The sequence below is a fragment of the Mesitornis unicolor genome, unplaced genomic scaffold, assembly GCF_000695765.1.
Source record: "Mesitornis unicolor isolate BGI_N332 unplaced genomic scaffold, ASM69576v1 scaffold16808, whole genome shotgun sequence".
In the NCBI taxonomy this organism is placed as follows: Eukaryota; Metazoa; Chordata; class Aves; order Mesitornithiformes; family Mesitornithidae; genus Mesitornis; species Mesitornis unicolor.
The window spans coordinates 72,160-78,159 of NW_010201321.1; positions in this window are offsets into that span (position 1 = coordinate 72,160).

Consider the following 6,000-nt stretch of genomic DNA (forward strand, 5'->3'; position numbering starts at 1 on the left):
ATTTTATAGATTTGACTTCATATATATAATATTCCGTATACAGGTTCATGTAAAAAACATAAAGTTACCTAGTTTGACTTCCACTCAAAAACATTCTTGTATTGAGTCCAATAATAATAGTAGTCTAACCAAAGCATTATTTCTTTTTAGCTAGTATGTATGTTCCAAAGAGATATCAAGACAGATTAGAAGATAGTATACAGTAGAGAATTCACTGCTTCCCTTGATCTTTTGTTCCAAATATGATTTAACCAGCCATTACATACTTGTGCCCATTCTCTTATTCATCTGGTTTATACCACTGGGTTTTGTTCTGCCTTTCTCTTTCACATACATAAGCTTTAAGAAGATTCTTTCCCTCTAAAAAGACATTTAAAATACATTTCTGCACTGCAAAGTCATTACCTTTTTGTGTTCTTTGAAACTAAAAGTTGAAATTCTTTAAATCTCTTATAAGACATTTTCTCCAGTTTATTACATATTTTCAGTGATTTTATTGAACTCACTCCAATTTTGCAATGTTCTTCTAACACTGACTCTGTCAGAACTACAAAGTACTGCTGTACTGATCTTGCTGTCAGACAGAAAAAGTCCTCTGATCTGTAGGCACAGCCTTACTCTATATGATGTCTTGTGATTAAAATTGCTTGTATGATGTCTTCATAATATTTACTTATCAGTAATTTTATGATCAGTGTTGTGTTAGTTTTCAGGTGATTAAAAAAATATTGGATGCACTGGACCAAATATTAGTCCCTGCAGAACCCCACTCTGAAAGCTCCCTCCTTTGTGAATTACTTTTTTGAGATGCTTTAGTTACTAAGTTCATAACTACTCGTTCTGTGCCCCTTGAGAATGTGCAGTATTTTACAACCAGTGTGTCATGTGGCCCTAAATCAAAATGCCTCACAGAGGCACACTTACACTCCCACTACCAAAAACTTGTCAACCATTAACCTGTTGCTATGCTAAGGATACTACTTACAAAGCTGATGAAACTTCTCCTAGTCAGCCCTGCAGAGTACTCTAAAAAGCACATAAATTGTGTCAAGCAGAGCTCATTGAAGGATTAGATCCTCTGTTATTTGCTATATATCATGAATATAGTAAATGAATCAAGAGACTTTCATAGAAAATAGAATATGTATAGCAAAACTGATATTTTTATGTAGGAAAAGTTCAGATGAAAGGCACAGTTATGATTTTTAATTGTTTTGTATTTAGGAATCTCAGTAATGGGTCAAAGTCACACTTCGGGTTTATACAAGCAGAGAAAAAAGATGGCCTTATGCTGTTATCTGTGACATGAGGAAATGGATAAAAACAGATTGGAATTTTGTATCGGTGACAAATCAATTAATTACTTGGTCTACAAGGGTTTGACTCACATTTTAAGCCTTATCACTTCACATTTTCTTGCTTTTTCAGTGCTTAGGATTGGGTTTTAGTCATTGATTACCAATGAAAAATTGAGCCACTATGGTAGTTTTACACACAGTAACTAGGAGTGTTTACCTACGATGAGAGGTGTTTTCCAGGGGATTCAACTATTGTATTACTTTTGAAATACCATTGTGCATCTCAAGATTCATTGTCAAGAAGAAAGATTTTTCAAAGAATACACTCTGTATTAAAAAAACTACCTTCTGGAGAGGGTGCGATTATACTGAAAAATGTTGCTTCTAAAATAAATGAAATCACACAATCGCAGAATCACAGAATATTAGAAGTTGGAAGGGACCTCAAAAGATCATCCAGTCCAAACCCCCTGACAGAGCAGGATCACCTAGACTAGGTCTCACAGGAATGCGTCCAGGAGGGTTTTGAATGTCTCCACAGAAGGAGACTCCACAACCTCTCTGGGCAGCCTGTGCCAGTGCTCCATAACCCTTACAGTAAAAAAGTTTTTCCTCATGTTCAGATTGAACCTCCTATGCTCCAGCTTGCACCCATTGCCCATTGTCCCGTCATTGGCTATCACTGAGATGAGCTTGGCTCCTTCCTCCTGACACTCACCCTTTACAAATTTATAAACATTAATGAGGTCACCCCTCAGTCTACTCTTCTCCAAGCTAAAGAGACCCAGCTCCCTCAGCCGCTCCTCATAAGGGAGATGCTCCACTCCCTCAATCATCTTTGTGGCTCTGTGCTGGACTCTTTCAAGCAATTCCCTGTCCTTCTTGAACTGAGGGGCTCAGAACTGAACACAATATTCCAAATGTGGTCTAAGCAGGGCAGAGTAGAGGGGAAGGAGAACCTCTCTCGACCTACTAACCACAGCCCTTCTGATACACCCCAGGATGCCATTAGCCTTTTTGGCTGCAAGGGCACATTGCTGGCTCATTGTCATCCTGCTGTCCACGAACACCCCCAGGTCCTTTTCTGCATGGCAGCTTTCCAGCCACTCGTCCCCAAGCCTGTAGCACTGCATGGGGTTATTGCGACCGAAGTGCAAGACCCGGCACTTGGCCTTGTTGAAACTCATACAGTTGGCCTCAGCCCATTGATTCAGCCTATCCAGGTCCCTTTGCAGAGCCTTCCTACTTTCAGGCAGAAATAAATCAGAAATAAATCAGTTATTCCAATATAAGAGTCTTTCCAGAAAATGTTTTTCCATTTTAATGTGTTTAACACACGCCATGTTCAATCCTAAAAGGGCAACTTCCAATACTGTGTATATCATGAATGTTGAAGTTGTCTACCTGGAAACTTTGCTAGAATAGTTCACCAATTATTATTATTGATTATATAACCTCCAAAGGGGAAGTACAGTAAGAAGATCAATCCATACAGACAGTGTATCAACTACTAGAGATTCTAGGACTCATCTCTTAAAAGTCTTCAGTTTAGACGTATCACAGCAATAGCAAATAAATTCTTATGTGAACCTTTTTTCATGCTACATTTGGCTCTACATCTTAAAACTATCAGTTATCCAAAATAGTGGTAATTGTCACTGGTAACAAAAGAGGACAGGGTATCTCACATTGAACGTATCTAGATAATGGAGCTAAAATAAAAATTAGTGAAGGACATGCCAACCACTCCTATTGCAAGGTGGCAGCATAAAGACAAAGGCCATCACAATAAGACTACACTATTTCCAAAGTATTACTTTCCTAAACTCCAAGTCTGGTGTTAATTTCACAGAAAAGGTGTTCAATACAGAGAAAGATGCAATGCTGACCTTGACCAGATTGGCAGTGCTACATTATAAAGAGGCTGAATAACATATTCACAATTCCTTCCAAAGGGAAATTGTTTTAGTAAGCAAGAGATGATCTCTAAGATTTCAATTTACTTTGACGTAATTTTTACAGATGCTTTGTGCAATTGTTGAAGGCTGCTGTTCTTAGACAACCACAGCCATGTATCAATTGAATACAGTACTTTGTGGTTATTATTGCTGTTTGAGGCAAACATGGTTTTCAGTCTGATGATAGTTGCTTTAGGCATTATAGCTTTTAAATCCATGTCTTGCACAAGAAGAATACAATTTCACCAGTGACAGGCATTTTTCACACTAAATTACTATTTCTACACATGCCTGAAAAGTCTTGTTCTGGAGACTGTCACTCTGAAATTCTGAGTCCCATTGATTTTAGAAAAGCTTTGGGTTTTCCTTCCTCTCCTCCTCCTTCCCCAAAATATCCTCAGAAAAATTATCCATGTTTCAGTGACACATTTTTGGCTGCAACAGTTTCAGGAGCCTTTCAAGGCTGTCAAGAAATACGTCACTTGGCTGTGTAAAATCAGTCATCTGAAATTTAAATGCAGTACATTAAGTAGCACATATTTGCCATTAAATTTCACTATTTCCTTTTTTTCTTCCTGAGCTGTCCTTAGAGCAGCTCATTATATTTTTCATGTCAATTGCTACAATTCTCTATATAAAATTAACCTTCTGACCCAAACAATACCCAAGAGGCAGTTCAGCAAAAGCTAGACAAAGCTCAGAATACATAAAGTTTATTATTACTGCTTACCTTAGCAGTAATGGCCTCCCCAAGAGTTGTAATAACTCAGTGACAGACTTCTTCATGGCCTGTAGGCTTTGATACTTCTGTTCTCCTCTGTATGTAATAAATACTGTTTTTAAATTGCTTCTAGGCTCGTTTGTGCATTAAATCGAGAGTATGAGATTAACAATATTTTACTATCCTGTTGTGCTGATTAGACTGGATACTAATGAGTGCTTTCTTAGAATTATTAGGTAATTATAATGATGTAAGATGATATTTTAGTTTTTTTTCTTAGAACATAAACATATAAATTAAATATAAATGGGGAAAATATTTCTACAATGCCATTTCTCTCAAACATTCAAAGACTTTTTTGGAGCAAAATCATTGAACTGGAAACCCCATTCTAAAGAAAGAAAGGACATAGAAGATAAAAGAGCAGGAAATAAAACTGTAGGTAAAAAGAAAAGATGCAGTCAGTAATCTCTTTGAAGTAAGCCAATTATAGATCTGTATTGCATAGGAAACAGTTAAGGTAAAATGAATTGAAACATAGCTTAAATTTTAAGAACTTGTTGAAACTACCTTCTCATTGCTCTTCCTGTAAATCAAACCTAAACTGATTTCTTTTCTTTTTTTACACTGTTGCTTTTATTGAAATTAACAGATTACCAGTGGTCGAATGGTGAAATGGTCAAATGGTTTTTGCATAACCATTTCTTTAGAGACACTTTCTATCAAGTTGCTTCATTAACTTCGTACTGACGTGGGTTTTCTTAGCTTCAACATCTTTCCAGTCTCACTTTGCTAACTCTTTGTAGCTATAACCTCAGAAAGTTTCTTATATAAAATGAGATCTCAGTTCATATAGCTCCTGCTTCAGTTGATTAAACCCAAGTCAGAACTATTGCTTTTGATTTTACTGTTCTGTGACCACATTAAAAGTCAACCTACTGCCGCCATGTTGGAAAGTATTTATCATTTTATTCCCTCTTCAGTTTCACGGATAATATTCACCCTGTAATTTATTAAAAGGAGATGGAAAAGGACAGTGATGAGACTTCCAAGAAAAGAAATGAGATTAGCAAAATACTTGACAGACATATAGGAAATATGTTCTAAGTAATCTCATGTCATAATTTACTACTAATTAATTTAAAATGAATAAAATGCAACATAAACATTTTGAATTATAGACTATTAATATTCAAATATTTAATTATTTCAAGACTGCTGAAGTAGGTGAGTATTACAGATATGTGAACTGATATACTTCAATACTCAAATTTTATATGAAAAAGATTGACACTAAAAATACATACATTGAAAAGCATTTTTCTGTTAATTACAGTGTGGAAAAGCATAACTAATTGGTTTAATTGAATATTATGTAGGAATCCTCTCTCATAATTACAATTATCTAGGCTTTTTTTGTTGCATAAAATTTAGAATCATTACAGTATAATTTAATCTCTTTTTATTAGTATATTTATACACCCTCCTCACTTCCATTTAGAGGTTAGAAATGCCAAAGTGTGCAACTGCTAATATAGTTCTTTAAGGAAAGGGAAAGTATTATCATTGTTTAGTTGGATGTCAGGAAAGCACCAAGCTTTAAGAGAGAGATAAATATGCTTTAATCAACACTCAGAAACTGAAGTATTCCATTTTATTCAGATTCCTAAATTTGCCTATAATGGCACTAGCAGGTATCAGGTAGATGGATTTGGGAAACTTTTCTATGTATCATCAGGTTGACTAGAATTGCATTTTTTATGGTATTTCTGATTGAAAGCTGGCAGAAGATGCAGTTACAATGACAAAAGAATGTTTAATAGAGACTCAACATCTAGTTCTGCATCCATTCTACAAAAGCTAATGCTTAGTGTTAGGATTCACAGCATCCATCTCCCATTAGTCCTTAAGGGTTGAAGACTTATAGGTTAAAGAAATTTTTAAAAAAGAGAATGTTAAAAAATAAATAGAAATATTATAAAACAATAAATAAATAAGTAAAAATATATAGTAAATAAATAAT